The sequence below is a fragment of the Microcaecilia unicolor genome, chromosome 3 (assembly GCF_901765095.1).
Source record: "Microcaecilia unicolor chromosome 3, aMicUni1.1, whole genome shotgun sequence".
NCBI lineage: Eukaryota > Metazoa > Chordata > Amphibia > Gymnophiona > Siphonopidae > Microcaecilia > Microcaecilia unicolor.
In genome coordinates, this window is record NC_044033.1 from 264,265,687 (window position 1) to 264,281,922 (window position 16,236).

Genomic DNA, 16,236 nt, shown 5'->3' on the forward strand with positions numbered 1-16,236 from the left:
ATCATCACAGTTAAATCACAAAGCAACAGTTTCTACCTTCTACTCTCTTTACCTTCAGAAGGGGTTCCATACTTTAGGGATTCCTCATACCCCAAGGCATTCCCCTTTACATCGGCTTCACTGGTAGATTCAATACTTTAGGGACCTCTATTACCCAAGGGTTTTCAGCCTGCAAATACTTTTGGGACTTTCTCACACCCAAGGGATTTCACCCTGCATCTGCTTCACTCTACCCTCTTCTCTCCTTCTGCTTCTCTCCTCCCTGGGAATCCTTCCCACCTGCCTAATCAATCCCTGGCTTCTGCTCTCACAACCAATCATTCTCTTTCCATTAGCTTCCCCCACACCCATACCAGCTGAGTTGATAATTAGACTAATGATGAGCTCCTGCACACAGGGTTTCCTATCTCTCTTTCCCCCTAGTGGCAGCCAATCTATACGTCCTGCCAGCTTACACCCATGTCTTCCCCTATTGCAGCTAGGAGTCCAGTCCGGGTTCTTCATCTCACCCCCTGGCTCCTTGCCTGCAATGCCTTCTGGGACTTGTATTTCAGACTGAAACTGCCTTAATCCAACTATCCTGGATGTGACTCTATCACAATCTGCTGTCTGGAATTTTGGAAGATGGAAAAGAGGAAAGAAAAAAAATAAATTTTGGATGTACACTGTTGAAGTTGTTGTTTGCTTTTGCAATGTGTGTATGGATACCTGTTCTGGTGTGTGCATGTGATAATGTTTGCATTAGTGTCTATACTTATGGCTATGATGTCTGAACATGCGGCATCATTAAAGGACAGACTTCTAAATGCCAGGTTGGGTATATATGCTAATCTAATTGTAAAATGTTTTGTTGTAAAATGTTTCAGACATATCCATTGACTTGCTCCCATGATGTTATTATCATGCTGAAAGAAGAGATAAAAGAGTTTTGAGTTTTGGCACAGCATGTCATCATAAGAACAAAATATCAGAAAACCAATGGACTGCATTATAGCCCATTTAGTTATGTTTCAATAAATGAGACATCTGCATGAAAGCAAATATTTTAATTATTTTGACATAAAACCACTTGTCCCTGAAACACGCTCAAAAGTGTATCTAAAATGTAAACTTCTACAAAAGAAATGAACATGTGATTCCACGTGTCCCAATGAGAGTTTAATTTTACTCCCATCTAATTTCAAATATATTCCACCTTTATAACACCAGGCTTTCCAAGGCAGATTACAACAACAGTTAAGAGGAATCCATCAGGAAACAGGATTTGGCCATGTATTACTGTATTGTATAGAACAGTACAGAAAAATGAGCACAAAATACAGAGAGTTTATTACTGCTGTTTCTACCAGCTACAATAATTTTTAATGCTGTGTCCCTGATTTTCAATTTTATTTCATGATATATATCTACATATTGGAAATAAAAAAGCTGTAAAAAATATTTTCAAAGCACTTAGCCTTCCAAAGTTCCATAGAAACCTATGGAACTTTGGAAGGCTAAGTGCTTTGAAAATATGCCCACAGTCAGAAGCGTTTGCTAGTGTTTTTGTATAGCAATAGCTTATTGTCATCAGCAACAATACAGGCATATATAGCGCAGCACTGAAATCCACAATACAGAAATGCAAATAACAAACCAAGCTCTGGAGCATTCATAAATACATTTTGAATATAACCTGCCATCCCCCCTCCTTCACAGATCCTTTGAAAACTCCTCCAACCCCCCTCCCCTCCTAACAAAGGGAATGCAAAACTAGGAGGTTTAATAAGTTTGCTATTCTTGTCAATAACGATAGCAATTGTTTTGCTCTGGCCAATATGGCGGCGAGCTCCGCCCCCTGCGTTCAGCACAGATAATGGGCGAGATAGGCTCCTGCCGCCTCCTCTCATTAAACCTTTCTGGGCTGTATCAATCTGGGCAGAAAACAAGAGCGCTGCAGCTGAATTATTGAAGGAAAGAGGAGGAGGAGGCGGTGCCTACTTTGGCCCCCGCGGGCTTCCCGCGAACCCCGTTCTCTGGAGTCCCGCTCTCCTCTGACGCAACTTCCTGTTTCCGGCAAGGCGGGATGCCTCAGAGGGAGAGAAGAAGTTGTTCATAGGGGACGGGGGCACCGGAGAAGGAAAGCTGTGGGATTGTTGGTGAACGACCTCAGGTATGAGTTTGTCGCGGGAGAGATGCCGGGGTGCCTGAGGGAGAGATGCCGGATCGCGGACAAGGAGGAGAGTGGAAGGTAGAGGGAGAGGTGGCAGATCATGGGGAGGGGAGCTCGATCACCCGATCCTCGAATGCGTGTGAGGAGGGGTGCTCGGCGTTGGAGAGTGTGAGGGGGCAACCGAATGCGTGTGTGCGTGTGACTTGGTGTCTTTGTAAATGAAAGCCAAAGAGGGTGCTGGGGCCCTACTGGGGGAGGGGGGTTGAACGGCTAGAGGTGGCTGAAAGTTGATGAAGAGTGGTAGGAGTGTTGTGTTTCTGGCCACGGTATCAGTTGCCCTTCGTGCCCCCTGATCTTGCTTCATTTGTCATTTCCGATTTAGGTACCGTTTATTCCGTTCCGTCCCCCCCCCCCCCCCCTTCGTGTCAGTTGCCTTGCTTGTTCCCCGTGGGGTTGTCTCCTGAGCTCGGTGTCACTTTGCCCCTGTCATTGGCTGATAGTGATGTTGGAGCTTCCAGTAGAGACTGCCTCAGGGGGAAAAAAAAAGATTCTTGTTGGATGTGGTGTGGTGGTAAAACTTGCACGTAGATTTGTTTGTGGGAATAGTTTCTAAACAAACGAAAAAAAAGCACAGGAGAGAGGGGAAGGAAGGTGTGTCTAATGGTGGGGGGCGGTGTAGAAGGGTGCACTTTCTGTCTTTATTTAGGCAGCTGATTAGGGGTTCTGCTGTTTCATAGGGTCGGGGGACCATATTGAACCACTTAGTGTATTCATAAGTTGAGATATGTCTTGTTTATCTTATTTTTGTTTTGAGGTTTGTGATGCCTCATACCAAGCATGGTTGCTAGAGGAACTGGTATTGGGAGGTTGGGTGGGGGTGGGGGGGGGGGCAAAGTTTTTCAGATAAGGTGACTGGTGGCACTTGAGTAGTTAAACTGCCTAGAGAAATTAAAACCCTCGTATTTTAAAGGAGGCATTCTTGAAATGTGTCTGGTAAAAAGGCTTTTTTGAGAGTAGTATGAATATTGCTTTGAAAGCACATGTACTAAGTATTTTTCCCACAGGTGTAAATTTTGTCTATTAAGCTATTGGTGTTACTGAGTTTTATCGTGACAGTGTACTAAATTATTGGCATAGATCCTTGAATATCCAGGCTTTCATAGATTATATGCATTTAGTTTATTCAGTATTGTGCAACTCTTCATCAAACACTTGTGGTATGCTTTTAAGTCTGTGTTTTGGTTGGTTGGTTTGTTTGTTTTTAAATACCATTTCGCAGGTACTTTTACTTCTGAAATTTTGATAGGTGGTTGTACATTTCCACAAATGAATTATTGTGGTAAGGAGTTATGAGAGTTTTTGTTTGTTTTTCTTTTTACCTGATAGTAGGTACTATAAAGCAGTGGTTTTCGAACCTGACCTAGGGGGCTAACAGCTAGTTGGGTCTTTAAGGATATCCAAAATGAATATGCATAAAAAGGGAGGCTGTCCAAAAATAAATACCTTGCACAAAAATCTTGGGATATTTATTTGTTTGTTGCATTTGTATCCCACATTTTTCCACCTTTTTACAGGCTCAATGTGGCTTACAGTATGCCCTAGTGGTGATCTCCATTTCCGGAATGAGAAATACAAAGTGGTATTGCATTAAGTTCATAAATGGTAGAGTAAATTAGATAATCAGTTCATTTCCGGTGTGAGAAATAAGGTGGTAGTGCGTTAACGTTTGTTAGTGACAGAGTGACTGAAGCAGTCAGGTATAGAGAGTTTGGTTTTGTCTAGTTCTGGAAGAGTTTCGTTGTCTGATATTTAGGATGGATCATTGTGGTATGCCTTTTTGAACAGGTTGGATTTTAGTAATTTTCGGAAGATTGTTAGGTCGTGCGTTGTTTTTATGGTATTTGGTAGTGCATTCAATAGTTGCGTGCTAATGTAGGAAAAGCTGGATGCATATGTTGATTTATATTTAAGTCCTTTGCAACTGGGGTAGTGGAGATTCAGGAATGTGCGTGCTGACCTTTTTGTGTTCCTGGTTGGTAAGTCTATGAGGTCTGACATATATACCGGGGCCTCACCGTGAATGATTTTATGGACCAGGGTACAGATTTTGAACGCAATTCGTTCTTTTAGTGGGAGCCAGTGTAGTTTTTCTCTTGGGGGTTTGGCGCTTTCGTATTTCGCTTTTCCAAATGTGTTCTGGCTTCAGTGTTTTGGGCAGTCTTTGCAACCGGCGTGGATGGCATTGCAGTAATGATATATAGACATATAACCCCTTAACAATCTCTCATGCAGATATATCAAGACAAACAGAGAAAACTCAATACAAAAAAGTGTAGTGAGGAAGTGGCTCAGAACAACAAATATGACCAAACAGTAAATAGATAACGGTGGCCTTTAAGAGAGAATTTACCATCACACCTCCTCATGTTTAAGAGCAGTAACAAAATGTGCAGTCCACAATCTTATTACAGTGAAAGGAGAAAAAAACTTATCTGTATGATGAGTTGCAGGCTGGGAAATCCTGAGGTCAACAGCGTTGATATAATCACAGCAGATCGCTGTGGTAGATACAGTGCCTTTTTTGATGTAAGAAGGCACTATAGCTACTACAGGGATCTGCTGTGATTTTATCAACACTATTGACAGCAGTATTTTCCAACCTGCATCTCATCATACAGATAAGGTTTGTTCCTTTTTTATTCCCCCCCCCCCCCCCCCCACACACACACTTTCATTGTAGAAGGTTGTTATTTTGTTATTGCTCTTGAATATGAGGAGGTGAGATGATAGATAATAGTGGCCTTCAAGAGAGAATTTATTCACTGTTTGGTCATGCGTGTTGTTCTGAGCACTCACTACACTTTTTTTTTATTCAGTTTTATATGTTTGTTTTGATATCTGCAATGAATAAGCAGGAGAGATTTGCATATAAAAAAGGTAGTATACATGCATATTCGTTATGGACATCCCGAAAACTAAATTGGTTTGTGGTCTCCCAGGACAGAATTTGAGGTTCACTGGTATAACTGATCTTTCCATAACGTTGGAGGCCTGATCACGTGTCCTTTTTGTTAAATTTACATCCCTAGAAGTCGACCAAGTTAATGTTTTTTGTTCAATAGAACTATTGGGGCCTGATTTTTATACATATTATTGAGTATGTACAGAGTGCAGTTGTTTCCACTTCACAATATGCAGTATCACCAAGTGCTTTGTCAATTGCTGGTGATAGACTGAGATAGTGAAATATGTTCATCACAGGCAACGTTATGAGAATTACAAAGAAGCGGCAGTATGCAAGTCAGATTTTCACTTTTTCTTTTGTGTTCCTCCCTCTCTCCCTCCCTTCCTCCATATAAGGTGATTGGTACCCTGATATGTAGTTATATCCAAAATAGAATTGGCAGCAAGGGTGCAGTGAGCATAGGTACCATCAACAGTCCCTTCTACCCCCTCTTCTATTGAAAAGTGGTCTTGGCATACAGCACAACCTTGATGCCAGTTCTACTCAGTAGTAAAGTGCCCTTGCACACCTCTGCTGTGGTGCTGAATGAATTAGGGTGACTGCTATCACAGTTTGAGAATACTTGCTCTCTTATGAGCTTGCAAATGCTTTTTTGAGGATTTGTCATAGGTATAATCTATTTGTCTATAATTGATATTAATATGACATACAATGAGGTCTTCAGAATTAAATAGAGTTTTGAACTCATTTGAAGGCTGTTATGAATTATATTTTTACAATTCCTTAGCATAGCGCAGATCAATCCAGTACTTGTGGGTTAAGCCTGTCTGCCAGCAGGTGGAAACAGAGGACACTGAATTTCACTGGCCATCTTAGATTCCTGAGCACGTGTTCCGCCTTTGCACCCAGCCACTGAATTGGAATCAAGACCTGCCTCGTCTGACTTGGCAGCCAGTTATTCTGCTGCTGTTCTCTCTGGCACCGCATTGTCTTTGGGGGAGTGCCCGTTCTCCCCTGAATTTGTCCTCCTGATGCATCAAGCATTTTTGCTTAAGGGGGCCCAGCTAGCTGAATCTTCTTTGGCTGCTGGTCCAGTCTCAGTGTGATGGGGTCCCTTCCATGAAGATGCTCAGGACTTCCCAGCCTATTGACTGGAACATGGACTCTGTGGTGTCTGAGACGCGTTCTGGATGGCCTTCTCTTTTGGCTGGTTGCTCGAATCCAGAGAACTCCTTGGAGGAGTGTGAGCTCCACCCAGATGAAGGGGATGATCCCTCCGTGGCTCGCCTTTTCCAGAAGGAGGAACTTACTGTGTTAATTACTCTCTCTCTCTCTCTGGAGGTCCTGGATATTTCTTCTCCTGCATCCTCTTCCATCACGTTGGAGACTAAAAGACCTCCCAAGGCCTTTCACATCCGCGAGACCATGCAGGAGCTTATTTCAGCCCAGTGGACTACTCTAGATTTGGGGCTTAAGGAGGCTCAAGCCATGGCTTGCCTTTATTCGCTCCTCCCGGAGGATCTGGACAAGTTTAGGCTGCCTGTGGTTGATTGCTTGGTTACACCAGTCACCAAGAAGACTACAGTTCCTGTCCGGGGGGGTATGGCCTACGGCCCTCAAGGACACGCAGGATCTGAACATTGAAACTGTTCTGAAGATGGCCTTTGAGGTGGGCAACCCTTTGCCTGCAGGCCACTGTGTCTTATGTGGCCACATCGTGTCTTAAACTTACCAGGCAGGTGGTGCATGCCTCTGTGTTCCCACTAAGGTGTGAGCGATCGCTTATGCATACTGGGAGCATCGCTGACTTTGTTTACACGATCACTCACAAATGTCTCGGTCCTCCCTGTCTTCCCTTCCCTGACGCACCTTGAAAGTCAGGGCACCTGGACAAGTCTTCCTGTCAGATCCCGCAACATTCCTTGGGGCGGTGGATGTGGTCCATGTCTCTGCAGCTCCTTTGGTATTAACCACTGCCAGATTCCGGGGTACATGTGTGCATGAGACAAAGGAACTTGTATTTCTCATCTTTCCCCCTAAACCTATCTCTCCTCTCCCCCCTTTCTCTATTTCTGTAGATAGCACTATCATTCTCCCTGTCTCATCAGCTCATAACCTTGGGGTCATCTTTGATTCCTCTCTCTCTCCTTCTCTACTCACATTCAGCAGATTGCTAAAATCTGTCGTTTCTTTCTGTATAACATCAGCAAAATCCGTCCCTTCATCTCTGAGCACTCTACCAGAACCCTTATCCACACTTTTATCACCTCACGTCTTGATTATTGTAACCTGCTTCTCATCGACCTCCCTCTTAGCCATCTCTCTCCTCTTCAATCAGTCCAAAACTCTGCTGCGCGACTCATTTTCCGCCAAAGTCGTTATGCTCACATTAGCCCTCTCCTTAAGTCACATCACTGCCTCCCTATCCGTTTCCGCATTCAATTCAAACTTCTCTTATTGACCTATAAGTTCATTCACTCTGTCGCTCCCCAATACCTCTCCACTCTTGTCTCTCCCTACGCCCCCCCCCCCTCGGGTACTCCGTTCTGTAGATAAATCTCTCTTATCTGTCCCCTTTTCCTCTACTGCTAATTCCAGACCCCATTCCTTTTATCTTGCTGCACCTCATGCCTGGAATAGACTACCCGATCCTGTATGTCTAGCCCTGTCTTTGGCAGTTTTCAAGTCCAAACTTAAAGCCCACCTCTTTACCACTGCTTTTGACTCCTAACCACTACTCACTTGCCCTGTCCTTTTATCCTCACCTCTTTATTCCCTTACCTTATTGTTCTGTCTGTTTACCTGTCTTATCTAGATTGTAAGCTCTTTGAGCAGGGACTGTCTTTTTTGTATATGGTGTACAGCGCTGCGTATGCCTTGTAGCGCTATAGAAATGATAAGTAGTAGTATAAAGGAAGTGCTGGGACCGTGAGGGACGCCTGCACTTACGGGTTGGGGCATGAAGACAATATAAAAACGCAGAGGCAGCACTGTCTAAAACTAAAGGCGCATAGCAGGTGTAGACATTAATAAACATGAAAAAGTTCTTATCTTTAATTACGCTCAACTGCAGGATTCCTATATCTGTGCTCCTGCCAACATGACAATAAATCTTTTCTATTCTCATTCAGACAAGGGTAAAGAGCTGACCTACTTCCTTCAACAGTGTCTTATAATGGTGAAAAACTGATGTTTAACTCTGCAAGCAGCTGAGTACTGTGAGTTCAAGCTTCCGCTTTGCAGACGTCTCAAATAGATCTCCTGTCATATCACAGCACAAATTTAGGACCCTATTTATTAAACTTTTTTCTCCATAGACAAAATAGGAGAAAGTAAACAGGTCCCTAATACATCGTAAAGTAACAGGAAGACATCCGTTTTCATCTTTTACCAATTCACAGTCAACACTATATTTTAGATAATGTATTTAAAAAAAAAATCAAGGATAGCAAAATATCCTTGGTGCTTAGTCCTCTTTTAATGTGCATCAAACAATAATTAAATTTGTTCTATAAATGTGAGGTAGCTTGATTTTTGGATTGTGCTGATCTTATTTGCAAAGGGGTGGGAAGGTGACTTGGGAATTTGCTTGGTGTATTATATAATTTTAATACCTAACATCTGGCTCCATAGTACGACATCCTTTAATTTGGGATCATTATAATCTGATCATGGTCCAGGAGGTTAAAAGGCATTGATTGACGCTCATGTAATGCTCTGGTCATGTGTGTGTTGGCTTTTTGTGCTATATATGAGAAGAGATCTATTTGAGAAGTTTGCAAAGCAGAGGCTTGAACTCACAATACTTTGGCTGCTTGCAGAGTTAAACATCAGTTTTTCACCAGTATAAGACACTGTTGAAGGAAGTAGGTCAGCTCTTTACCCTTGTCTGAATGAGGATTGAAAAGATTTATTGTGTCATGTTGGTAGGAGCACAGATATAGGAATCATGCAATTGAGCGTAATTAAAGATAAGAACGTTTTCATGTTATGAATGTCTACACGTGCTAAGCTTTTGCCTGTAGTTTTAGATAGTGCTACCTCTGCTTTTTTATATTGTCTTCATGCCCCAACCTGCAGGCGTCCGTCGCGGTTCCAGCGCTTCCTTAATATAAGTTCCTTAAGCTCATGCATGCGCGGAAGCTGGCGGTGGTCAATACTGTAGGAGCTGAAGAGATGCGGACCGCGTCCACTGCTCCGAGGAATGTCATGGGATCCGACAGGAAGGCTTGGCCAGGTGTCCTGACTTTTCAAGGTGTGCCTGGCAACGGGAAGACGGAGGACAGAGATATTTGTGAGTGACTGTGTAAACAGGATGGACAATACAGGTCTTTATCTGCCGTCATTTACTATGTTACTATGTATAGAGAAATTAGTTCTTACCTGTTAATTTTCTTTCCTTTAGTAGTAACAGATAAATCCATCACGTGCTCACCTTAAGAGGGAACACTGGTGAGGACTCCTCTGTGTCGATGTTCCTGATGCTGCTTCAGCAGCTGTACCCGTTTCGGGTTTCTTGGCTTTGTTTCATTGTTCCAGAGGAAGGAGACCTCTTTCGTTGATTTGTGTTCTGTCTTTGGACTGCTTTGCTATTGGCATACTGAGGGCTTTCACTGTGCACTGTGTCTTAGGGGCGGTGAAATTCAGTACCCTGTATCTCCACCTGCTGGCAGACAGGCTTAACCCACAAGTCTTGGATTGATCTGTTACTACTAAAGGAAAGAAAATTAACAGGTTGGAACTAATTTCTCCTTCTTCATAACATCAGAACATTTATACTATTTATTTATTTATGCATGCATGCATTCTTAAAAAACAAGTTTCCATTCAAAGTGGATTACAGTATTGGTTTACAATTTACAGTTCAGTTGAGACTTGTGATGGCTTACAGTTGTAGTTGACGTTTGTTTGGGACTTATAAAGATAACTTATGATTAGTAATCAAAATGATTATTTACAGTTAAGTGTAGAATTTTTTAAAAGAGGTATGTTTTTACTTCTTTTCTAAATTGCAGATAGTTTGTGATGCTTATTGTGATCTTTGGTATTGAGTTCTACCATTTGGAGCCCAGATAGTTAATTCCGGCCATGTAGATAGATTTGTAAATTATGTTTCTGCAGTTGGGTAGGTGGAGAAGTAGGTAGGTTCTGGTTTTTGGGCTTGCATTCTTTGTGCATTGTACATTTCTAATATGTATTCAGGGGACAAACTGAATAGTATTTTGTAGATGATTGTGCTTGCTTTGAAGAGCAGTCTTTTTTTGATTGGCAGCCAATGCAGTGTTTCGAGTAGTGGGGTGTCTCTCTTTCATATTTCGACTTCTTGAAAATTAGCCTTGCCACCGTGTTTTGCACGGTTTGCAGCGATTTCAGTCACTTTCCTTGCAACCAACATATACTGCATTGCAGTAATCCAGTTGTGAACGTATTGTTGATTATATTATTATCTGAAATGATTGTCTAGGAAAATAATCTCTGATCCTTCTCAGTTTCCATAGTGTTCTGAAGCATTTTGTTGTTACAGCTGACACTTGACTATCTAGTGTTAGGTGTTTGTCAAGAATGATTCCCAGTATTTTTAATTATGATTCAATTGGTATGTTTGGTGGTTAAGTGTGAAATATTGGTGGGCTGTGGGGTTATGAGGGCTTGATAGTACCAAGAACTTGGTTTTTGTCTCTGCTTAGTTTGTTTGAAAGTTTCTTTCTAGTTTTCCATTAGGTCCGTACCAGTTTTGGATTTGTCCATTATTTCTGTGATATTATTGTTGAAAGGCATGTAAATGGTGACATTGCGTAGATGAATGGGTTAAATCCCATGATCTCCAATTTCTTTCCGAGGGGGTCCATCACTACAATGAACAGTGTCAGTGATATTGGAGAGCCTTGTGGTACCTCGCACTCGGAGATCCAGGATCTTGATAGCTAGTTGGACATCTTTAGAGTGTAGAATCTAGTTTATAGAAAGCCATTGAACCATGCAGCCACTGTACCGCTGATTCCCATGCAGGGTCATCAGTGTTGTGTGATCTACTAGATCAAACGCACTTGACATGTCGAATTGCATTAGTAATATATTCTGACCTTGGCTTATTAAGCTTCTGATCTTCGTTAACAGAGTGGTTAGCACTGTTTCAGTGCTGTGTTGTGGTCTAAAACCTGATTGGGAGTTGTGTAGGATTGAGAATTTTGTTAGGTATTCCATTAGTTGTTCTGTTACCAATCCCTCCATCATTTTGGTTAGTAGTGGTATTGATGCCACTGGTATATAATTTGTGAGATCACTGATCTTGTTGGTTGTATTCTTGGAGATTGGCGTGAGAATGATTTTGCCTTTATCTTTTGGGAAGTGTTATGCTAGCATTTATGTGATATGTTTGGTGATGCGTTCGGTGTACCAATCTGGTGGGTTTTTCATCATGTGATTGGGGCATTTGTCTAGTAGACATTTCACATGCAGGTATTTTGTCAGTATTGCTTTTACTGTGCTCATTTTGGGTGGTTCGATTTTGCACCAGATTCTGTCTGCTATGGTGTGGGCGTTATTGGCTTCACAGTCATGTAAAAAGTCGGTGATGGATGTTTGCGGTGTCACAAGGTTTGACCTTCTCTTTGGTATTTTCTGTGCAAGGTATTGGGCTAGTTTGTCTGCAGTTGGTGGTGTTTCAGTTGATGCCAGTATGTCCTGTGTTTTCAGTAGGTTGTGCATGAGTTTGAATATTTTTTTCGTATTAGTTTGTTCTGGATTCCGTTTTGGCTTTCTTTATGTTGTGTTTGTACGTTCTTATAGCTTTTCTCCATGTGTCTTTGTTTCCGTTTTGTTTTTGGCCCATTTTCTTTCTAGTCTCCTACATAGTTTTTTTTTTTTCATGTGCAATAGCACATCATTGAACCAGGGTCTTGGGTGCTTTGTATTTCTTGTTTTTGTTTTTAAGTGGTGCAGTTTTGTTCAATATTTTTCGCATGCTTCATCCCAGTTCTTCATGAAATGGATGTTATTTGGTTCTAAGTTACTGTGTTCAGTCATCACTGTTTTCCAGAAGGTGTGGTTGTCCACCTTCCCTTGGTTGTGAGTGTATGTAGTGATCCTGGTTTTCTGTTTGTTCTGCTCGTTTTCCATTGCATTGTGAAAGTGAGCTTTCTGTGGTCCGACCATGGCACCTCTTCCCATTAGTGGTTCTCTCTATTGTGTGATTGTTGTTTATTGGTAACCTGTGGGCTAGTAAGTCCAATAGGTGGCCTTTTGTGTAGGATGAGGTGCCTTGTGCTGTTGTGAATTTCCATTAGTTTTGGAAATTCATTAGAGTTTTGGTGTTAGTGTTCTGTTTGTTTAGGTGTAGATTGATATCACCAATTAGTAGGACGTTATGTTGGTTTGTGCAGGTATTTGATACAAAGTCCATGAACTCATCTTTGGGCATTTTTCCAGATTCCTGGGAGTTGATAGAACAGTATGGTACATAGTTGACCTGCGAGTGTTGTATCAGTGATTTGCACAACAGGATTTTGATCGCGGAGGATAAATGTTTAGTAACAGGTTCAACGGTGGCCCAACCCCGTAAGCATGGTAAGCATTGCAAGGGGGGCACCACAAGCCATGCTTACCGCTGCTGGGAGGCTTACGGTTCCAGCCCAGCTGCAGGTAGCTCACAGACCCCACCTGCCCGCCCTCAGCTCCCACAAAAGCCCTCCTTTTCTTCCTGCCGCCCTGTGTTTAAAACTTTTATTGTACCTCAAGTCGCAGTCGGCAGTGAAAGCAGCAGGCTCACCTCTAGCCTTCCCTTCCCTCTCAGTGTCCTGGTCTCCTCTGATGTCAGTTCCTGTTTCCGTGAGGGCTAAGAGAACAGATAGAGAGCAACAGAATCAGAGACTGGGACCAACACGAGAAGAAAAACAAAGTCACCAGACAGCAAAGGTAGAAAAAAATCATTTTATTTTCTTTTTAGTGTTTGGAATATGTCCAATTTGAGAATTTACATCTGCTGTCTTGTTTTGCAATGTATAGCAATATGCTTCTTTCTGTTTTTCTGGTATTGTGCTGCATGCAGAATCTAGCTTCTTAGGATTTCAGGTTAATTTTTGAAGAATTTGAAGAGGTGCTATCTCTGTTCTGCATGTGTGAATGCAATGCCAAGTGTCTGAATAGGGATCTGTTTGTTAGGTTCTGAGATTTTGATAACATATTATGTTTCAGATTTGGCAAGACTGTTCTCCTAATTCCTGGAATGTGTGCTAGTGGTCTCACCCGAGATGAGTCTCTCGGTCATGCTCTGCATTCTCTTTCACGGTCAGCCTGGGGTCTCTGGTAGCAATATGAGCTCCTTACTGCTGCCGGGCCCTGCAGTGGCATTCCGAGTCGGCTTTCTCACTCGCGGTGGTCTGGTGGGAGGTCTTTTCCACTGTGTGCGCAGCCCGGCATATTCGGCGTTGTGTGTTGAGGAGCTTCTCGGTGGTTGTCTGTGGGCTTGCTCTGGTGCGTCTCCCCTTGAGGAGAGGTCGCGCCAGTGGTCTGTGGACCAGCATGGGGCTCTTGTGCTTCCAATCTCTCCCTCGGCGTGATCTCCTGGAAAAGCACCGGCCTGGCTCCCTGGGTGTCCAGTCGCGGGTCTTGGCTCAGGACGGTGGCTGACGTCTGGGGCCGCAACAGTATGCTCGGTGCTGAATGCTTCCTCTGGCCGCATGTCTCTTTGGTGCTGCTCCTCTCCTCCACCAGACTAAGCTTTGTGACAACAAGAGTCTCTCCAAGCACTGGTAGGAGCTGGAACCATCGGTGTGACCGCCGCTGGGGTGAGACTGCTCTTGCCCTCTGTGTGGTCTCGATTCCACTCCGGTCCTCCACGTGGTGACTCTGAGTGGTTGAGCCTGTAACTCTGGACTTCTAGCATTGGTCCAGTGACCATGACCTCCCAGCTCTCCGTCCGAGTGTGGCAGCCAGCGTCCTGGGTTCAGGCTGTGTGGAGCTGGCTGTTGAACATCCGTTGGCCTAGTCTGCCATCTTTTATGTGCTAGGCATCTTTATGTACTAGGCATAAAGGTTAAAAAAAGGAGTAATATATTGAAGACTCATAGGAATTCTATTATTTATTTATTTATTTGTAGCATTTGTATCCCACATTTTCCCACCAATTTGCAGGCTCAATGTGGCTTACATTTGCCGTAGTGGCGGATGCCATTTCTGGGTAACAGAATTACAGATGGTAATGCGTTAATGTGCATACATACATGGTAACATACATGGATCATAGCATATGTGGTACAGATCATAGTTCTCTAGTTTAGAACTTAAATGTGGATCACGCTGACCATCTTTGTTACTATAATAATTTGTTGAATACTGTTGCTGTCTTTGCATTTAACAAGAAATGAAATAGAAGGAAAATTCCAGTGATTCAAAAGTTCCCATGGAAAAGCTTCTAACGTTATATTGAATCTTGGGTCTTTGAAGTTATCATACCAATAGTAAGATGTTTATCTCCTGTGGTGTGGTTGAATTTTAATTTTGTCATCTATATCATAGTTCTTAGATCTATTCCTACAGAATGAATTATAATAAAATTACAAATATTTAGTTCTTAACCTATTTGCTAGTAACTCTAGTAACTATATTATTACATGTATAGTTCATAAATATAAGTATTTTAGTCAACTACTTGATTTTCTTGGATTGCTGATTATTTAATACCCTATCTTATGAAAGAAAAATGTCAATGTCTAAGGCTTGTGAATTTTGAAGGCCTGTCTTTTGTTGAATAAAGACTAGAAATGCACATCAGCTGAGTGAACAAAGTTTGTCACAAGGTAGAAATAATAGGGTTTGATAGTGGTGCTTGGTCTCATATTCTTGAGAAACATGTTTATATGCTAATTTATTGAGTACTAGTAAAAGAAGCCCGTTTCAGAGCAAATGAAACGGGCGCTAGCAAGGTTTTCGTCGCCAACACCCTCCCTCCCTGGCCAACCCCTTCGTTGTTCTGGCATTGCTCCGCCCTCGAGGGCGGGGCCCGGAGCGATTTCCCACCCACCCCCGCCTCCCTGTCTCCCTCCCTGCCAACCCCTTCGTTGTTCTGCCATTGCTCCACCCTCGAGGGCGGGGCCTGGAGCGATTTTGGTGGCTTCACCACCACGAACCTTTGAACCTTTTTGAAGGAAGTCAGAGCTTGGCTTCACTGACGTCAGTGTCCTCAGAACGTTGAGGGTGAGTTTTATTATAGTAGATTCCTTAATTGCGATTTGATAGAATACAGTACAGTCTCGATTATCTGACATAAATGGGACCGGTCTGCGGTTGGATGTGAAAAGTCGGATAATACTGAAAACAATGATAACCCATCAAACAACGCATGGAAAACATGCTTTATTCATGAAGAACAGGCATAGGGTATCTTTAATTAAAATATTTATTAGCACTAATCAGCAATGAAAAAAATGAAAATTGTACAGCAGACAATTTGAGCACAAATACAGAGCAGTATACACAGTACAGCAATTGTACAGCAGGCAGTGTGAACAGAAATGCAGTACTGTACAGGTACAGAACCGAGCAAGGGAAACCAAGCGGGATCCCATGCCCAAAAATTACTGCCATGCTGTGATGTTATAAAAGCAAAGTTTCATCTTAAAAGTTTTACAGTGGATCCCTCGCTGCACAAGTGGGGTCCCAGATCCAAAAATTATGGTTCCCTTGCATAGAATCATGATCTCCCAGACTCCCCCCCCCCCCCCCAAAAAAAAAGAACCATGAAAGCATGGTTTCAAATTTAAAAAATAAACTGTTCCCTCGCTGCCAACTCAAACGCAGATCAAAAGCCACACACTGTTCCAAACAGTGCTCTAAAAATAGTGCTAGGACAGCACAGGGCTTTACCGCCCCTTTGATCAGAGATAATAGTATGCAGATTTATACGCGCTATTATCTCTGATTGTAGGGTAAAGTACAGGAGGATTGTGCCTGAAAATGCGCTCAGGCACAATCCTCCCGCACTTGTTTGACAGGCCAATGCCCAGACCTCTCAAACCCGGATGGAAATCCATGGGATCACCAGACCCGAAACAGCATGGCACTGTTGGCCTAGTGCCAACTACATGGGTGCTAGAGGTCCACTGGACCTCCAGCCCCCCGA

At 42.8% G+C, this 16,236-nt stretch overlaps 1 protein-coding gene across 5 annotated transcripts in view; it reads left to right on the forward strand.

Annotated features, from left to right (window-relative positions):
• Positions 1-2,051: 2,051 nt before the first annotated feature.
• Positions 2,052-16,236, forward strand: part of TAB2 (TGF-beta activated kinase 1 (MAP3K7) binding protein 2) — a 174,483-nt gene continuing 160,298 nt past the window's right edge. For 4 of the 5 annotated variants that reach the window (XM_030198047.1, XM_030198049.1, XM_030198050.1 and 1 more), the window contains exon 1: positions 2,052-2,152. The gene's annotated coding sequence lies outside the window, so the exon portion shown is untranslated. Of the gene's footprint in view, positions 2,153-2,174; positions 2,231-16,236 lie in introns of those variants that run through there. The other variant, XM_030198048.1, reaches the window with a different exon arrangement.